Here is a 20919-nt window from a genome sequence, read left to right as displayed (position 1 = left end):
TTAAGTAACCCCTGATGGCCTTCGTTTGCATTGAAATGGATACAGCAAAACTTTTTGAACCCTCACTTTTGAGCTTCTGGGCCGAAATATAGCCCCACTTCACTTTAAGACTGAAAGACTAGCCAAGACCGTCTTAGCGCGCATCGTGATTTTGACCAACGTCTTCTCCATTTTCCGGAACTTGGGAAATATATTGCAGTCCCGGGGACTCTTAACTAACTCCTGATGTCCTTGGTTTGCAGTGAAATGGACACAGCAAATTTTTTGCATCGCTCACTTTGGAGCCTCTGGGCCGGAATAGAGCCCCACTTCACTTTAAGATTGAAAGAGTAGCCGAGGCCGCCTTAGGCCCATCGTGATTTTGACCAACTTCGGCTTCATCTGCCAGAACTTAAAAGATATTTTCCAGTCCCGGGGACTCTAAACTAACTCATGATGGCCTTGGTTTTCAGTGAAATTCAGAGAGCAAAACTTCTTGAACGCTCACTTTCGACCTTTTGGACCGAAATATAGCCCTACTTCACTTTAAGACTGAAAGAGTAGCCGAGACCGCCTTACGCGAATCGTTATTTTGACCAACTTCGTCTCGATTTCGCGGAACTTGGGGGATATTTTCCAGTTCCGGGCACTGTAAACTACTTCCTGAGGGCCTTGCTTTGCAGTGAAATGGGCACAGCATAACTTTTTGAACGCTCACTTTCGAGCTTCTGGGCCGAAATATACAGCCACGTCACTTTAAGACTCAAAGAGTAGCCGACACTGCTTTACGCGCATCGTGATTTTGACAAACTTCGGCTCGATTTCCCGCAACTTGGGGGATATTTTTCAGTCCCGGAGACTGTAAACTATCTCCTGATGAGGCTTGGTTCGCGGTGAACTGCAAACAGCAAAACTTTTTAAACTTTCACTTTCGAGCTTTTGGGCCGAAATATAGCCCGAGTTCACTTTAAGAATGAAAGAATAGCCGAGACCGCCTTACGCGCATCGTGATTTTGACCAACTTTGGCTCGATTTGTCGGGAAATGGGGAATATTTTCCGGTACCGGAACTCTAACGTAACTCCTGATTGCCTTGGTTTGCATTGAAATGGAGAGAGCAAAACTTTTTCAATGCTCCCCTTCGGGCTTCTGAGCCGAAATATAGCCCCATTTCAGTTTAAGACTAAAAGAGTAGCCGACACCGTCTTACGCGCATCGTGATTTTGACCAACTTCGGCTCGATTTCCCGAAACTTCGGGTATATATTCAAGTCCCAAGGACTCTAAACTAACCCCTGATGGCCTTAATCTGCAGTGAAATGGACACAGGAAATTTTTTTTGGAACCCTTACTTTCGAAATTCTGGGCCGAAATATAGCCCCACTTCACTTTAAGACTGAAATAGTAGCCGAGACCGCCTTAGACGCATCGTGATTTTGACCAACTTCGGCTTGAGTTGCCAGAACTTAAGGGATATTTTCCAGTCCCGTGGACTCTAAACTAACTCATGATGGCCTTGGTTTTCAGTTAAATTGAGAAAGCAAAACTTTTTGAACGTTCACTTTCGAGCTTCTGGACCGAAATATACAGCCACGTCACTTTAAGACTAAAAGAGTAGCCGAGACTGCTTTACGCGCATCGTGATTTTGACAAACTTCGGCTCGATTTCCCGGGACTTGGGGGATATTTTGATGTCCCGGAGACTGTAAAGAATCTGCTGATGTGGCTTGGTTTGCGGTGAAATGGACACAGCAAAACTTTTTGAACTTTCCCTTTCTAGCTTCTGGGCCGAAATATAGCCCCAGTTTACTTTAAGAATGAAAGAGTAGCCGAGACCACCTTACGCGCATCGTGATTTTGACAAAATTCGGCTCGATTTCCCCGAACTTGGGCGATATTTTCCAGTCCCGAGGAGTCTAAACTAACTCCTGATGGCCTTGGTTTGCAGTGAAATGAACACAGGAAAACTCTTTGAACTTTCATTTTCTAGCTTCTCGGCCAAAATATAGCCCCAGTTCACTTTAAGAATGAAAGAGTAGCCGAGGCCGCCTTACGCGCATCGTGATTTTGACAAAATTCGGCTCGATTTCCCCGAAGTTGGGCGATATTTTCCAGTCCCGAGGAGTCTAAACTAACTCCTGATGGCCTTGGTTTGCAGTGAAATGGACAGAGCAAATTTTTTTTGGAACCCTTAGTTTCGAAATTCTGGGCCGAAATATAGCCCCACTTCACTTTAAGACTGAAATAGTAGCCGAGACCGCCTTAGACGCATCATGAATTTGACCAACTTCGGCTTGAGTTGCCAGAACTTAAGGGATATTTTCCAGTCCCGTGGACTCTAAACTAACTCATGATGGCCTTGGTTTTCAGTTAAATTGAGAAAGCAAAACTTTTTGAACGCTCACTTTCGAGCTTCTGGGCCGAAATATACAGCCACGTCACTTTAAGACTAAAAGAGTAGCCGAGACTGCTTTACGCGCATCGTGATTTTGACAAACTTCGGCTCGATTTCCCGGGACTTGGGGCATATTTTGATGTCCCGGAGACTGTAAACAATCTGCTGATGTGGCTTGGTTTGCGGTGAAATGGACACAGCAAAACTTTTTGAACTTTCACTTTCGAGCTTCTGGGCCGAAATATAGCCCCACTTTACTTTAAGAGTGAAAGAGTAGCCGAGACCGTCTTACGCGCATCGTGATTTTGACCAACTTCCGTTCGATTTCCCGGCACTTCGCGGATATATTCCAGTCCCGGGGACTCTAAACTAACTGCTGATGGCCTTGGTTTGCAGTGAAATGGACACAGCACATTTTTTTGAACGCTCACTTTGGAGCTTCTCGGCCGAAATATAGCCCTACTTCACTTTAAGACTGAAAGAGTAGCCGAGACCGCCTTACGCGCATCGTAATTTTGACCAACTTCGGCTCGATTTCCCGAAAGTTGGCGAATATTTTCAATTCCCGGGGAAGCTAAACTAACTTCTGATGGCCTTAGTTTGCAGTTAAATGGACACAGCAAAACTTTTTGAACGCTCACTTTCACGCTTCTGGGTCGAAATATAGCCCCACTTAACTTTAAGACTGAAAGAGTAGCCGAGATCGCCTTACGCGCATCGTGATTTTGGGATACTTCGGCTCAATTTCCCACAAATAAGGGGATATTTTCCAGTCCCGGGGACTTCAAACTAACTCCTGATTGGCTTGGTTTCCAGTGAAATGGACACAGGAACACTTTTTGAACGCGCACTTTCGAGCTTGCTGGCCCAAATATAGCCCTACTTCTTTTTAAGACTGAAAGAGTAGGCGGGAGCGCCTTACGCGCATTGTGATTTTGAGGATCTTCGGCTCGATCTGGCGAAACTTGGGAGATATTTTCCAGTCCCAAAGTCTCTAAACTCACTTCTGACTGTCTAAGATGTGGGTGAAATAGAGACAAAGATTTTTGAACCCTTACTTTCGAGCTTCTGGAGTTAAATCTAAGCCCACTTTACCTTAAGACTGAAAGAGTAGCCGAGACCCCCTTAAGCGCATCGTGATTTTGACTAACTTCGGGTGGATTTCCCGTAACTTCGGGGATATTTCCAGTCCCTTGGACGCTAAACTAAGTCGTGATGGCCTTGTTTTGCAGTGAAATGAACACAGCAAAACTTTTTAAACACTCAGTTTCGAGCTGCTGGGCCGAAATATTGCCCCACTTCACTTTAAGACTGAAAGAGTAGCGGAGACCGCCGTACGCGCGTCGTGATTTTGACCAACTTCGGTTAAATTTCCCGGAATTTGGGGGATATTTTCCAGTCCCGGGGACTCTAAACGGACCGCCGACGTCCTTGGTCTGCACTAAAATGGACACAGCAAAACTTTTTGAACGCTCACTTTTGAGCTTCTGGGCCGAAATATAGCTCCACTTCACTTTAAGAGTGAAAGAGTAGCCGAGCCCGCCTTACGCCCATCATAATTTTGACCAACTTCGGCTCGATTTCCCGGAACTTGGGGGATATTTTCCAGTCCCGCGGACTCTAAAGTAACTCCTGATGGCCTTGCTGTGGAGTCAAATGGACACAGGAGAACTTTTTGAACGCTCACTTTCGAGCTTCTGGGCGGAAATATTGCCCCAGTTCACTTTAAGAATGAAAGAGTAACCGGGACCGCCTTACGCACATCGTGATTTTGACCAACTTTGGCTCGATTTCCCGGGAAATGGGGGATATTCTCCGGTACCGGGGACTATAAACTAACTCCTGATTGCCTTTGTTTGCAGTGAAATGGACACAGCACAACTTTTTGAACGCTCACGTTTGAGCTTGTGGGCCGAAGCATAGCCCTACTTCACTTTAAGACTGAAAGACTAGCCGAGACCGCCTTACGCGCATCGTGATTTTGGGCTACTTCGGCTCGATTTCCCGGAACTTGGGAGATAATTCGCAGTCCCGGGCACTCTAAACTAATTCCTGATGGCCTTGGTTTTCAGTGAAATGGACACAGCCAAACTCTTTGAACGTTCACTTTCGAGCTTCTGGGCCGAAATATAGCCCCACTTCACTTTAAGACTGAAAGAGTAGCCGAGACCGCCTTACGCGCATGGTAATTTTGTCGAACTTCGGCTTGATTTCCTGGGACTAGGGGGATATTTTCCAGTCCCGGAAGCTCTAAACTAACTTTTGAATTCCTTGGTTTTTAGTGAAATGGACACAGGTAAAAGGGGCGCACGCTAGGTTTCCAGGTTGTAGGCTGAAATATAGCCCCACTTTATTTTAAGACTGAAAGTGTACACGAAACCGCCTTAAGCGCATCAAAATTTTTAGCCACTATGGCTCGATCTGCCAAAACTTGGGGGATATTTTCCAGTCCCGGGGACTCTACCCTAACTCTTGATGGCCTTAGTTTTCAGTAAAATGGTCACAGGTAACAGGAGCGCACGCTCGGTGTCGAGCTACTAGGCCGAAATGTAGCCCCAGTTCATTTTAAGACTGAAAGAGTAAACAAAACTGCCGTAGGCTTATCGTAATTTTAAGAAAGTATGGCTCAATTTGCCGAAACTTGGAGGATAGCTTCCAGTCTCGAGGATTCCAAACTATCTCCTGAGGGACTTAGTTCTTAGTGAAATGGACACAGGTAAAAGGAGAGCACGCTCGGTGTCGAGCTTGTAGAACCGAAATATAGCCCCACTTCATTTTCGGAGTAAACGAGTAGCCGAGACCGCCTTACGCGCATCGTGACTTTGAGCATCTTTGGCTCGATTTGCCGGAATTCGGGGAATATTTTCCAGTCCCGAGGACTCTATGCTAACTCCTGATGAACTTAGTTTTCAGTGATATGTACACAGGCAAAAGGAGCGCACGCTCGGTGTTGAGCTTGTCGGCCGAAATATAGCCCCACTTCATTTTAAGACTGAAAGAGTAGCCGAGACCGCCTTACGCGCATCGTGATTTTGAGAACCTTTGGCTCGATCTGCCAGAATTTGGGAAATATTTTCCAGTCCCAAGGACTCTAAACTAACTCCTGATGGCCTAAGATGTCAGTGAAATGGACACAGGTAAAATTAGCGCACGCCCGGTCTCGAGCTTCTAGGTCGAAATATAGCGCCCCTTAATTTCAAGACTGAAAGAGTAGCCGAGACCGCCTTACGCGCATCGTGATTTTGGGCCACTTTTGCTCGATTTCCCGGAAGTTGGCGAATAATTTAAAGTCCCGGGGACGCTAAACTAACTCCCGATGACCTGGGTTTGCAGTTTAATGAACACAGCAAAACATTCTGAACGCTCACCTTCGAGCTTCAGGGCCGAAATATAGCCCTACTTAAATTTAAGACTGAAAGAATAGCCGAGAGCCCGTTACGCGCATTGTAATTTTCATCAACTTCGGCGCCATTTCCTGGATTTTACAGAATTTTTTCCAGTCCCAAGGACTCTAAACTAACTCGTGCTGGTCTTGGTTTGCAGTGAAATGGACACAGCAAAACTTTTTGAACGCTCACTTTTGAGCTTGTAAGCCTAAATATAGCCACACTTGACTTTAAGACTGAAAGAGTAGCCGAGACCGCGTTACGCGCATCGTGATTTTGATCAACTTCTGCTCGCTTTCCTGGAACTTGGGGAATATTTTCCAGTCCCGGGGACTCTAAACTAACTCCTGATAGCCATGGTTTGCAGTGAAATTCACACAGCACAAGTTTTTGAACGCACACTTTCGAGCGTCTAGGCCGAAATATAGTTCCACATCACTTACGACTTAAAGAGTAGCCGAGAACGGCGTGCGCGCATCGTGATTTTGACCAACTTCGGGTCGATATTCCGGAACTTGGGGGATATTTTCCAGTCCCAGGAGCTCTAAACTAACTCCTGATGGCCTTGGTTTGCAGTGAAATGGACAGAGCAAAACTTTTTGAACGCTCACCTTCGAGGTTCTGGGCCGAAATAAAGCCCCACTTTACTTTAAGACTTAAAGAGTAACCGAGACCACCTTACGCGCATTGTGATTTTGACAAACTTCGGGTGGATCTCCCGGAACTTGGGGAACATTTTCCAGTCCCTTGGACGCTAACCTAACTCCTGATGGCCTTGTTTTGCAGTGAAATGGACACAGCAAAACTTTTTGAACACTCACTTTCGAGCTTGTGGGCCGAAATATAGCCACACTTTACTGTAAGACTTAAACAGTACCCGAGACCGCATTTCGCGCATCGTGATTTTCATCAACTTCGGCTCGCTTTCCCGGAACTTGGGATATATCTTCCAGTCCCGGGTACCCTAAACTAACTTTTGATAGCTTTGGTTTGCAGTGAAATGCACACAGCAAAACTTTTTGAACGCTCACTTTCCAGCTTCTGGGCTGAAATATAGCCGCACTTCATTTTAAGACTGAAACAGTAGCCGATACACCATTTCGCGCATCGTGATTTTGATCAACTTCGGTTCGATTCCCCGGAACTTGGGCAATATTTTTCACTCCCGGGGACTCTAAACTAACCCCTGATGCCCTTGGTTTGCAGTGAAATGGACACAGCAAAACTTTTTGAACGCTCACTTTCGGGCTTCTGGCCCGAAATATAGCCCCACTTCACTTTAAGACAGAAAGAGTAGCCAAGACCACTTTAGGGGCATCGTGATTTTGACCAACCTCGGCTCAATTTCCCGGACCTTGGGGCATATTTTCTTGTCCCGGGGACGCTAAACTAACTCCTGATGGCGTTGGTTTGCAGTGAACTGAACACAGCAAAACTTTTTGAACGCTCACTTTCGGGCTTCTGGCCCGAAATATAGCCTCACTTCACTTTAAGACTGAAAGAGTAGCCGAGACCGCCTTACGCGAATCGTTATTTTGACCAACTTCGGCTCGATTTCCCGGAAGTTGGGGGATATTTTTCAGTCCCGGTGACTCTAAACTAGCTCCTGATTGCTTTGGTTTGCAGTGAAATAAACAGAGGGAAACTTTTTGAACGCTCACTTTCAAGCTCCTGGGCAGGAATAAAGCCTCACTTCACTTTAAGACTGAAAGAGTAAGCGAGACCGCCTAACGCGCACCGTGATTTTGACCAACTTCGCCTAAATTTCCCTGAACTTGGGGGATATTTTCCAGTCCCGAGGACTCTTAAGTAACCCCTGATGGCCTTCGTTTGCATTGAAATGGATACAGCAAAACCTTTTGAACGCTCACTTTTGAGCTTCTGGGCCGAAAAATAGCCCCACTTCACTATTAGACTGAGAGACTAGCCAAGACCGTCTTCGGTGCATCGTAATTTTGACCAACGTCTTCTCCATTTTCCGGAACTTGGGAAATATATTGCAGTCCCGGGGACTCTAAACTAACTCCCGATGGCCTTGGTTTGCAGTAAAATGGACACAACAAATTTTTTTGCAGAGCTCACTTTGGAGCTTCTGGGCCGAAATAGAGCCCCACTTCACTTTAAGACTGAAAGAGTAGCCGAGGCCGCCTTAGGCGCATCGTGATTTTGACCAACTTCGGCTTAATCTGCCAGAACTTAAAAGATATTTTCCAGTCCCGGGGACTCTAAACTAACTCATGAAGGCCTTGGTTTTCAGTGAAATTCAGAGAGCAAAACTTTTTGAACGCTCACTTTCGAGCTTCTGGACCGATATATAGCCCTACTTCACTTTAAGACTGAAAGAGTAGCCGAGACCGCCTTACGCGAATCGTTATTTTGACCAACTTCGTCTCGATTTCGCGGAACTTGGGGGATATTTTCCAGTTCCGGGCACTGTAAACTACTTCCTGAGGGTCTTGCTTTGCAGTGAAATGGGCACAGCATAACTTTTTGAACGCTCACTTTCGAGCTTCTGGGCCGAAATATACAGCCACGTCACTTTAAGACTCAAAGAGTAGCCGACACTGCTTTACGCGCATCGTGATTTTGACAAACTTCGGCTCGATTTCCCGCAACTTGGGGGATATTTTTCAGTCCCGGAGACTGTAAACTATCTCCTGATGAGGCTTGGTTCGCGGTGAAATGGACACAGCAAAACTTTTTAAACTTTCACTTTCGAGCTTCTGGGCCGAAATATAGCCCGAGTTCACTTTAAGAATGAAAGAGTAGCCGAGACCGCCTTACGCGCATCGTGATTTTGACCAACTTTGGCTCGATTTCCCGGGAAATGGGAAATATTTTCCGGTACCGGGGACTTTAAAGTAACTCCTGATTGCCTTGGTTTGCATTGAAATGGAGAGAGCAAAACTTTTTCAACGCTCCCCTTCGGGCTTCTGAGTCGAAATATAGCCCCACTTCAGTTTAAGACTGACAGAGTAGCCGACACCGTCTTACGCGCATCGTGATTTTGACCAACTTCGGCTCGATTTCCCGAAACTTCGGATATATATTCAAGTCCCAAGGAGTCTAAACTAACCCCTGATGGCCTTGGTCTGCAGTGAAATAGACACAGCAATTTTTTTTGGAACCCTTACTTTCGAAATTCTGGGCCGAAATATAACCTCACTTCACCTTAAGACTGAAATAGTAGCCGAGACCGCCTTAGACGCATCGTGAATTTGACCAACTTCGGCTTGAGTTGCCAGAACTTAAGGGATATTTTCCAGTCCCGTGGACTCTAAACTAACTCATGATGGCCTTGGTTTTCAGTTAAATTGAGAGAGCAAAACTTTTTGAACGCTCACTTTCGAGCTTCTGGGGCGAAATATACAGCCACGTCACTTTAAGACTAAAAGAGTAGCCGAGACTGCTTTACGCGCATCGTGATTTTGACAAACTTCGGCTCGATTTCCCGGGACTTGGGGGATATTTTGATGTCCCGGAGACTGTAAACAATCTGCTGATGTGGCTTGGTTTTCAGTGAAATGGACACAGCAAAACTTTTTGAACTTTCACTTTCTAGCTTCTGGGCCTAAATATAGCCCGAGTTCACTTTAAGAATGAAAGAGTAGCCGAGACCGCCTTACGCGCATCGTGATTTTGACAAAATTCGGCTCGATTTCCCCGAACTTGGGCGATATTTTCCAGTCCCGAGGAGTCTAAACCAACTCCTAATGGCCTTGGTTTGCAGTGAAATGAACACAGCAAAACTTTTTGAACTTTCACTTTCTAGCTTCTTGGCAGAAATATAGCCCCAATTCACTTTAAGAATGAAAGAGTAGCCGAGACCGCCTTACGCGCATCGTTAGTTTGGGATACTTCGGCTCGATTTCCGGCTAATAGGGGGATATTTTCCAGTCCCGGGGACTCTAAACTAACTCCTGATTGCCTTGGTTTCCAGTGAAATGGACACAGGAACACTGTTTGAACGCGCACTTTCGAGCTTGCTGGCCCAAATATAGCCCTACTTCTTTTTAAGACTGAAAGAGTAGGCGGGAGCGTCTTACGCGCATTGTGATTTTGAGGATCTTCGGTTCGATCTGGCGAAACTTGGGAGATATTTTCCAGTCCCAAAGTCTCTAAACTCACTCCTGATTGTCTAACATGTGAGTAAAATAGAGACAAAGATTTTTGAACCCTTACTTTCGAGCTTCTGGAGTTAAATCTAAGCCCACTTGACCTTAAGTCTGAAAGAGTAGCCGAGACCCCCTTAAGCGCATCGTAATTTTGACTAACTTCGGGTGGATTTCCCGTAACTTGGGGGATATTTCCAGTCCCTTGGACGCTAAACTAAGTCGTGATGGCCTTGTTTTGCAGTGAAATGGACACAGCAAAACTTTTGAAACACTCAGTTTCGAGGTTCCTGGCCGAGATTTTGCCCCACTTCACTTTAAGACTGGAAGAGTAGCCGAGACGGCCGTACGCGCGTCGTGATTTTGACCAACTTCGGTTAAATTTCCCGGAACTTGGGGGATATTTTCCAGTCCCGGGGACACTAAACTGACCCCCGACGTCCTTGGTCTGCAGTAAAATGGACATAGGAAAGCTTTTTGAACGCTCACTTTCGAGCTTGTGGGCCGAAATATAGCCATACTTCACTTTAAGACTGAAACAGTAGCCGAGACCACGTTTCGCGCATCGTGATTTTGATCAACTTCGGCTCAATTTCCCGGAACTTGGGGGATATTTTCCAGTCCCGGAGACTCTAAACTAACTCGTGCTGGTCTTGGTTTGCAGTGAAATGGAAACAGAAAAAGTGTTTGAACATATACTTTCGAGCTTCTAAACCGAAATAGAACCCCACTTCACTTGAAGACTGAAAGAGTAGCCGAGACCGCCTTACCTGCATCGTGATTTTGAGCAACTTCGGCTGGATTTGCCGGAACTAAGGGGATATATTCCAGTTCTGAGGACTCTAAACTAATTCCTGATGGCCTTGGTTTGCAGTAAAATGGACCCAGCAAAACTTTTTGAACTTTCACTTTCTAGCCTCTGGGCCGAAATATATCCCCAGTTCACTTTAAGAATGAAAGAGTAGCCGAGACCGCCTTACGCGCATCGTGATTTTGACAAAATTCGGCTCGATTTCCCCGAACTTGGGGGATATTTTCCATTCCCGGGGACTCTCAACTAACTCCTGCTTCTCTTGGTTTGCAGTGAAATGGACACAGCAAAAGTTTTTGAACGCTCACTCTCGAGCTTCTGGGCCGAAATAGAGCCCCATTTTACTTTAAGACTGAAAGAGTAGGCGAGACCGTCTTGAGCGAATCGTGATTTTGACCAATTTCGCGTTTATTTGCCGAAACTTGGGGGATATATTCCAGTCAAAGGGACTCTAAAGTAACTCCTGATGGCCTTGGTTTGCATTGAAATGGACACAGCACAATTTTTTGAAAGCACACTTTGGAGATTCGGGGCCAAAATATAGCCCCACTTCACATAAGACTGAAAGAGTAGCCGAGACCGCCTTGCTCGCATCGTGAGTTTCACAAACTTCGGGTCGATATTCCAGAACTTGGGGGATATTTTCCAGTCCCAGGAACTCTAAACTAAGTCCTGATGGCCTTAGTTTGCAGTGAAATGGACAGAGCAAAACTTTTTGAACGCTCACCTTCGAGCTTCCTGGCCGAAAGAAAGCCCCACTTCACTTTAGGACTGACACAGTAGCCGAGACCACGTTACCCGCATCATGATTTTGATCAACTTCGGCTCGATTTCCCGGGACTTGAGGGATATTCTCCAGTCCCGGGGACTCTAAAGTAACTTCTGATGGCCTTGGTTTGCACTGAAAGTGACAGAGCAAAACTTTTTAAACACTCACTTTCGAGCTTCTGGGCCGAAATATTGCCCCACTTCACTTTACGACTGAAAGAGTACCCGAGACCACCTTACGCACATCGTGATTTTGACCAACTTCGGCTCGATTTACCGGAACTTGGGGGATATTTTCCAGTCCCGAGGACTCTTAAGTAACCCCTGATGGCCTTGGTTTGCATTGAAATGGATACAGCAAAACTTTTTGAACGCTCACTTTTTAGCTTCTGGGCCGAAATATAGGCCCACTTTACTTTAAGAAGGGAGGCGCGGTGGCCTCATGGTTAGTGCGCTCGTCTCCGGATCGAGCGGTCCGGGTTCGAGCCCTGGCCGGGGACATTGTGTTGTGTTCTTGGGCAAGACACTTTACTCTCACAGTGTCTCTCTACCCAGGTGTATAAATGGGTACCGGCGAACTTAATGCTGGGGGTAACCCTGCGATGGACTAGCATCCCATCCAGGGGGGAGTAGAAATATTCCTAGTCGCTTCATGCTACAGAAACCGGGATAAGCTCCGGCCTGATGGGCCACTTGGCTCGTATGCAGACTTTACCTTTTTTTTTTTAGTTTAAGATTCAAAGAGTAGCCGAGACCGTCTTGCGCAAATCGTGATTTTGACCAACTTCGGGTCGGTTTCCCGGAACTTGGGGGATATATTCCAGTCCTGGGGACTCTAAACTAACTCCTGATTGTCTTGGTTTTCAGTGAAATGGACACAGCGAAACTTTTTGAACGCTCACTCTCGAGCTTCTGGACCGAAATATAGCCCCACTTTACTTTAAGATTCAAAAAGTAGCCGAGACCGTCTTGCGCAAATCGTGATTTTGACCAACTTCGGGTCGGTTTCCCGGAACTTGGGGGATATATTCCATTTCCGCGGGCTCTAAACTAACCCCTGATGGCCTTGGTTTTCAATGAAATGGACAAAGGAAAGCTTTTTGAACACTCTCTTTGTAGCTTCTGGGCCGAAATAGAATCCCACTTCACTTTCAGACTGAAAGAGTAGCCGATACCGCCTCACGCGCATCGTGAGTTAGACCAAGTTCAGCTCGATTTCACGCAACTTTTGGGATATTTTCCAGTCCGGGGGACTCTACACTAACTCCGGATCGCCTTGGTTTGCACTGAAATGGGCACAGCTTAACTTTTTGAACGCTCACTTTGGAGCTTCTGGGTCGAAATATAGCACCACTTCACTTTAAGACTGAATGAGTAGCTGAGATCGCCTTACGCGTATCGTGATTTTGACCATTTTCGGATCGATTTCTCGGAACTTGGGGGATATTTTCCAGTCCCGGGGACTCTAAACTAACTCCTGATCCCCGTGCTTTGCATTGAAATGGACAGAGCAAAACTTTTTGAACGCTCACTTTCGAGCTTGTTGGCCGAAATATAGCCACACTTTACTTTAACACTCAAACAGTAGCCGAGACCGCATTTCGCGCATCGTGATTTTGATCAACTTCGGCTCGCTTTCCCGAAACTTGGGCAATATTTTCCAGTCCCAGGGACGCTAAACTAACTCGTGATGGCCTTGTTTTCCAGTCAAAGAACAGAGCAAAACTTTTTTAACGCTCACTTTCGGGCTTCTGGCCCGAAATATAGCCCCACTTCACTTTAAGACTGAAACAGTAGCCGATACCGCATTTCGCGCATCGTGATTTTGATCAACTTCGGTTTAATTCCCCGGAACTTGGCCAATATTTTTCAGTCCCGGGGACTCTAAACTAACCCCTGATGGCGTTGGTTGGCAGTGAAATGGACACAGCAAAACATTTTGAACGCTCACTTTCGGGCTTCTGCCCGAAATATAGCCCCACTTCACTTTAAGACTGAAAGACTAGCCGAGACTACCTTACGCAAATCGTGATTCTGCCCAACTTCGGCTCGATTTCCCGGAAGTTGGGGGATATTTTCCAGTCCCGGGGACTTTAAACTAGCTCCTGATGGCTTTGGTTTGCAGTGAAATAAACACAGGGAAATTTTTTGAACGCTCACTTTCAAGCTCCTGGGCAGGAAAAAACCCTCACTTCACTTTAAGACTGAAACAGTAAGCGAGAGCGACTAACGCGCACCGTGATTTTGACCAATTTGGGCTAAATTTCCCTGAACTTGGGGGATATTTTCCAGTCCCGAAGACTCTTAAGTAACCCCTGATGGCCTTCGTTTGCATTGAAATGGATAGAGCAAAACCTTTTGAACGCTCACTTTTGAGCTTCTGGGCCGAAATATAGCCCCACTTCACTTTAAGACTGAAAGACTAGCCAAGACCGTCTTGCGGGCATCGTGATTTTGACCAACGTCTTCTCCATTTTCCGGAACTTGGGAAATATATGGCAGTCCCGGGGACTCTAAACTATCTCCTGATTGCCTTGGTTTGCAGTGAAATGGACACAACAAATTTTTTTGAAGCGCTCACTTTGGAGCCTCTAAGCCTTTAAGACTGAAAGAGTAGCCGAGGCCGCCTTAGGCGCATCGTGATTTTGACCAACTTCGGCTTGAGTTGCCAGAACTTAAAAGATATTTTCCAGTCCCGGGGACTCTAAACTAACTCATGATGGCCTTGGTTTTCAGTGAAAGACAGAGGGCAAAACTTTTTGAACGCTCACTTTCGAGCTTCTGGACCGAAATATAACCCTACTTCACTTTAAGACTGAAAGAGTAGCGGAGTCCGCCTTACGCGAATCGTTATTTTGACCAACTTCGTCTCGATTTCGCGGAACTTGGGGGATATTTTCCAGTTCCGGGCACTGTAAACTACTTCCTGAGGGCCTTCCTTAGCAGTGAAATGGGCATAGCATAACTGTTTAAACGCTCACTTTCGAGCTTCTGGGCCGAAATATACAGCCACGTCACTTTAAGACTAAAAGAGTAGCCGAGACTGCTTTACGCGCATCGTGATTTTGACAAACTTCGGCTCGATTTCCCGGAACTTGGGGGATATTTTAATGTCCCGGAGACTGTAAACTATCTCCTGATGTGGCTTGGTTCGCGGTGAAATGGACACAGCAAAACTTTTTGAACTTTTACTTTCCAGCTTTTGGGCCGAAATATAGCCCGAGTTCAGTTTAAAGAATAAAAAAATAGCCGAGACCGCCTTACGCGCATCGTGATTTTGACCAACTTTGGCTCGATTTCCCGGGAAATGGGGAATATTTTCCGGTACCGGGGACCCTAAAGTAACTCCTGATTGCCTTGGTTTGCATTGAAATGGAGAGAGCAAATTTTTCTGAACGCTCCCCTTCGGGCTTCTGAGCCGAAATATAGCCCCACTTCAGTTTAAGACTGACAGAGTAGCCGACACCGTCTTACGCGCATCGTGATTTTGACCAACTTCGGCTCGATTTCCCGAAACTTCGGGTATATATTCAAGTCCCAAGGACTCTAAACTAACCCCTGATGGCCTTGGTCTGCAGTGAAATGGACACAGCAAATTTTTTTGAAGGCTTACTTTCGAAACGCTGGGCCGAAATATAGCCCCACTTCACCTTAATACTGAAATAGTAGCCGAGACCGCCTTAGACGCATCGTGATTTTGACCAACTTCGGCTTGGGTTGCCAGAACTTAAGGGATATTTTCCAGTCCCGTAGACTCTAAACTAACTCATGATGGCGTTGGCTTTCAGTTAAATATAGAGAGCAAAACTTTGTGAACGCTCACTTTCGAGCTTCTGGGCCGAAATATACAGCCACGTCACTTTAAGACTAAAAGAGTAGCCGAGACTGCTTTACGCGCATCGTGATTTTGACAAACTTTGGCTCGATTTCCCGGGACTTGGGGGATATTTTGATGTCCCAGAGACTGTAAACAACCTGCTGATGTGGCTTGGTTTGCGGTGAAATAGACACAGCAAAACTTTTTGAACTTTCACTTTCTAGCTTCTGGGCCGAAATATAGCCCCAGTTCACTTTAAGAAGAAAAGAGTAGCCGAGACCGCCTTACGCGCATCGTGATTTTGACAAAATTCGGCTCGATTTCCCAGAACTTGGGCGATATTTTCCAGTCAAGAGGATTCTAAACTAACTCTTGATGGCCTTGGTTTGTAGTGAAATGAGCACAGCAAAACTCTTTGAACTTTCACTTTCTAGCTTCTCGGCCGAAGTATAGCCCCAGTTCACTTTAAGAATGAATGAGTAGCCGAGACCGCCTTACGCGCATCGGGATTTTGAGCAACTTCGGCTAGATTTGCCGGAACTAAGGGGATATATTCCAGTTCTGAGGACTCTAAACTAATTCCTGATGGCCTTGGTTTGCAGTAAAATGGACCCAGCAAAACTTTTTGAACGCTCAATTTCGAGCTTCTGGGTTAAAATATGGCCCCCCCCCCATTACTTTAACACTGAAAGAGTAGCCGAGACCGCCTTACGCGCATCGTGATTTTGACAAACTTCGGGTTGATTTCCCGGAACTTGGGGGATATTTTCCAGTCCCGGGGACTCTCAACTAACTCCTGCTTCTCTTGGTTTGCAGTGAAATGGACACAGCGAAAGTTTTTGAACGCTCACTCCCGAGCTTTTGGGCCGAAATAGAGCCCCATTTTACTTTAAGACTGAAAGAGTAGGCGAGACCGTCTTGAGCGAATCGTGATTTTGGCCAATTTCGCGTTTATTTGCCGAAACTTGGGGGATATATTCCAGTCTAAGGGACTCTAAAGTAACTCCTGATGGCCTTGGTTTGCAGTGAAATGGACAGAGCACAACTTTGGAGCTTCTGGACCGAAATATAGCCCCACTTTACTTTAAGACTCAAAGAGTAGCCGAGACCGTCTTTCGCAAATCGTGATTTTGACAGACTTCGGGTCGGTTTCCCGGAACTTGGGGGATATATTCCATTTCCGCGGGCTCTAAACTAATTCCCGATGCCCTTGGTTTTCAGTGAAATGGAAAAAGGAAAGCTTTTTGAACACTCTCTTTGTAATTTCTGGGCCGAAATAGAATCCCACTTCACTTTCAGACTGAAAGAGTAGCCGAGACCGCCTGACGCGCATCGTCAGTTAGACCAAGTTCAGCTCGATTTCACGCAACTTTTGGGATATTTTCCAGTCCGGGGGACTCTAAACTAACTCCGTTTGGCTTTGGTTTGCACTGAAATGGGCACAGCATAACTTTTTGAACACCCACTTTGCAGCTTCTTGGCCGAAATATAGCCCCACTTCACTTCAAGACTGAAAGAGTAGCCCAGATCGCCTTACGCGCATCGTGATTTTGACCTTTTTCGGATCGATTTCTCGGAACTTGGGGGACATTTTCCAGTCCCGGGGACTCTAAACTAACTCCTGATCGCCTTGCTTTGCATTGAAATGGACAGAGCAAAACTTTTTGAACGCTCACTTTCAAGCTTGTGGGGCGAGATATAGCCACACTTTTCTTTAAGACTCAAACAGTAGCGGAGACCGTATTTCGCGCATCGTGATTTTGATCAACTTCGGCTCGCTTTCCCGGAACTTGGGGAATATTTTCCAGTCCCGGGGACCCTAAACTAACTTTTGATAGCTTTGGTTTGTAGTGAAATGCACACAGCAAAACTTTTTGAACGCTCACTTTCGAGCTTCTGGACAGAAATATAGCCCGACTTTACTTTAAGACTGTAAGAGTAGCCGAAACCGCCTTACGTATATCGTAATTTTGACGAACTTCGAATGGATTTCCCGGAACTTGGGGGATATTTTCCAGTCCCTTGGACGCTAAACTAAGTCCTGATAGCCTTGTTTTGAAGTGAAATGGACACAGCAAAACTTTTTGAACGCTCACTTTCTAGCTTGTGGGCCGAAATATAGGCACACTTGACTTTAAGACTGAAACAGTGGCCGAGACCACGTTACGCGCGTCATGAATTTGATCAACCTCGGCTCCAATTCATGGAATTTGGGGGATATTTTCCACTCCCGGGGACTCTAAACTAACTCCTGATGGCCTTGGTTTGCATTGAAATGGACACAGCACAATTGTTTGAAAGCACACGTTGGAGATTCTGGGCCAAAATATAGCCCCACTTCACTTAACACCGAAAGAGTAGCCGAGACCGCCTTGCTCGCATCGTGAGTTTGACAAACTTCGGGTCGATATTCCGGAACTTGAGGGATATTTTCCAGTCCCAGGAACTCTAAACTAAGTCCTGATGGCCTTGGTTTGCAGTGAAATGGACAGAGCAAAACTTTTTGAACGCTCACCTTCGAGCTTCCTGGCGGAAATAAAGCCCCACTTTACTTTAACACTTAAAGAGTAACCGAGACCACCTTACGCGCATTGTGATTTTGACAAACTTCGGGTGGATCTGCCGGAACTTGGGGAACATTTTCCAGTCCCTTGGACGCTAACCTAACTTCTGATGGCCTTGTTTTGCAGTGAAATGGACACAGCAAAACTTTTTGAACGCTCACTTTCGAGCTTGTGGGCCGAAATATAGCCACACTTTACTTTAAGACTGAAACAGTAGCCGATACAGCATTTCGCGCGTCGTGATTTTGATCAACTTCGGCTTGCTTTCCCGGAAGTTGGGCAATATTTTTCAGTCCGGGGGACTCTAAACTAACCCCTGATGGCCTTGGTTTACAGTGAAATGGACACAGCAAAACTTTTTGAACGCTCACTTTCGGGCTTCTGGCCCGAAATATAGACCCACTTCACTTTAAGACAGAAACAGTAGCCGAGATCACGTTAGGGGCATCGTGATTTTGACCAACCTCGGCTCAAATTCACGGACCTTGGGGCATAGTTTCTTGTCCCTGGGACGCTAAACTAACTCCTGATGGCCTTGGTTTGGAGTGAAATGAACACAGCAAAGCTTTTGGAACGCTCACTTTCGGGCTTCTGGCCCGAAATATAGCTCCACTTCACTTTAAGACTGAAAGAGTAGACGAGACCGCCTTATGCGAATCGTTATTTTGACCAACTTCGGCTCGATTTCCCGGAAGTTGGGGGATATTTTCCAGTCCCGGGCACTCTAAACTAGCTCTTGATGGCTTTGGTTTGCGGTGAAATAAACACAGGGAAACTTTTTGAACGCTCACTTTCAAGCTCCTGGGCAGGAATAAAGCCTCACTTCACTTTAAGACTGAAAGAGTAAGCGAGACCGCCTAACGCGCACCCTGATTTTGACCAACAACAGCAACATTTTCCGGGAAATATATTGCAATCCCAGGGGCTCTAAACTCACTCCTAATGGCCTTGGTTTGCAGTGAAATGGACACAGCAAATTTTTTGCATCGCTCACTTTGGAGCTTCTGGGCCGAAATAGAGCCCCACTTCACTTTAAGACTGAAAGAGTAGTCGAGGCCGCCTTAGGCGCATCGTGATTTTGACCAACTTCGGCTTGATCTGCCAAAACTTAAAAGATATTTTCCAGTCCCGGGGACTCTAAACTAACTCATGATGGCCTTGGTTTTCAGTAAAATGGAGAGAGGAAAACCTTTTGAACGCTCACTTTCAAGCTTCTGGACCGAAATATAGCGCTACTTAACTTTAAGACTGAAAGAGTATCCGAGACCGCCTTACGCGAATCGTTATTTTGACCAACTTCGTCTCGATTTCGCGGAACTTGGGGGATATTTTCCAGCTCCGGGCACTGTAAACTACTTCCTGAGGGCCTTGCTTTGCAGTGAAATGGGCACAGCATAACTTTTTGAACGCTCCCTTTCGAGCTTCTGGGCCGAAATATACAGCCACGTCACTTTAAGACTCAAAGGGTAGCCGAGTCTGCTTTACGCGCATCGTGATTTTGACAAACTTCGGCTCGATTTCCCGGAACTTGGGGGATATTTTGATGTCCCTGAGACTGTAAACTATCTTCTGATGTGGCTTGGTTCGCGGTGAAATGGACACAGCAAAACTTTTTGAATTTTCACTTTCGAGCTTTTGGGCCGAAATATAGCCCGAGTTCACTTTAAGAATGAAAGAATAGCCGAGACCGCCTGACGCGCATCGTGATTTTGACCAACTTTGGCTCGATTTCTCGGGAAATGGGGAATGTTTTCCGGTACCGGGGACTCTAAAGTAGCTCCTGATTGCCTTGGTTTGCATTGAAATGGAGAGAGCAAAACGTTTTCAACGCTCCCCTTAGGGCTTCTGAGCCGAAATATAGCCCCACTTCAGTTTAAGCCTGAAAGAGTAGCCGACACCGTCTTACGCGCATCGTGATTTTGACCAACTTCGGCTCGATTTCCCGAAACTTCGGATATATATTCAAGTCCCAAGGACTCTAAGCTAACCCCTGATGGCCTTGGTCTGCAGTGAAATGGACACAGCAAATTTTTTTTGGAACGCTTCCTTTCGAAATTCTGGGCCGAAATATAGCCCCACTTCACTTTAAGACTGAAATAGTAGCCGAGACCGCCTTAGACGCATCGTGAATTTGACCAAATTGGGCTTGGCTTGCCAGAACTTAAGGGATATTTTCCAGTCCCGTGGACTCTAAGCTAACTCATGATGGTCTTGGTTTTCAGTTAAATTGAGAGAGCAAAACTTTTTGAACGCTCACTTTCGAGCTTCTGGGCCGAAATATACAGCCACGTCACTTTAAGACTAAAAGAGTAGCTGACACTGCTTTACGCGCATCGCGATTTTGACAAACTTCGGCTCGATTTCCCGGGACTTGGGGGATATTTTGATGTGCCGAAGACTGTAAACAATCTGCTGATGTGACTTGGTTTGCGCTGAAATGGACACAACAAAACTTTTTGAAGTTTCACTTTCGAGCTTCTGGGCCGAAATATAGCCCGAGTTCACTTTAAGAATGAAAGAATAGCCGACACCGCCTTACGCGCATCGTGATTTTGACAAAATTCGGCTCGATTTCCCCGAACTTGGGCGATATTTTCCAGTCCCGAGGAGTCTAAACTAACTCCTGATGGCCTTGGTTTGCAGTGAAATGAACACAGCAAAACTCTTTGAACTTTCACTTTCTAGCTTCTCGGCCGAAATATAGCCCCAGTTCACTTTAAGAATGAAGGAGTAGCCGAGACCGCCTTACGCGCATCGTGATTTTGACAAAATTTGGCTCGATTTCCCCGAACTTCGGCGATATTCTCCAGTCCCGAGGAATCTAAACTAACTCCTGATGGCCTTGGTTTGCACTGAAATAAACACAGTAACACTTGTAGAAGGTTTATTTTCGAGCTTCTGGGATGAAATATAGCCCAACTTCACTTTAAGACTTAAAGAGTAGGCGAGACCGCCTTACGCGCATCGTGATTTTGAGCACCTTCCGCTCGATTTTCTAGAATTTTGGCGATATTTTCAAGTCCCGGGGACTCTAAACTAACTGCTGATGGCCTTGGTTTGCAGTGAAATGGACGAAGGAGAACTTTTTG

The sequence above is a fragment of the Orbicella franksi genome, chromosome 7, assembly GCF_964199315.1.
Source record: "Orbicella franksi chromosome 7, jaOrbFran1.1, whole genome shotgun sequence".
In the NCBI taxonomy this organism is placed as follows: domain Eukaryota; kingdom Metazoa; phylum Cnidaria; class Anthozoa; order Scleractinia; family Merulinidae; genus Orbicella; species Orbicella franksi.
Note: the sequence above shows the minus strand (reverse complement) of the source record.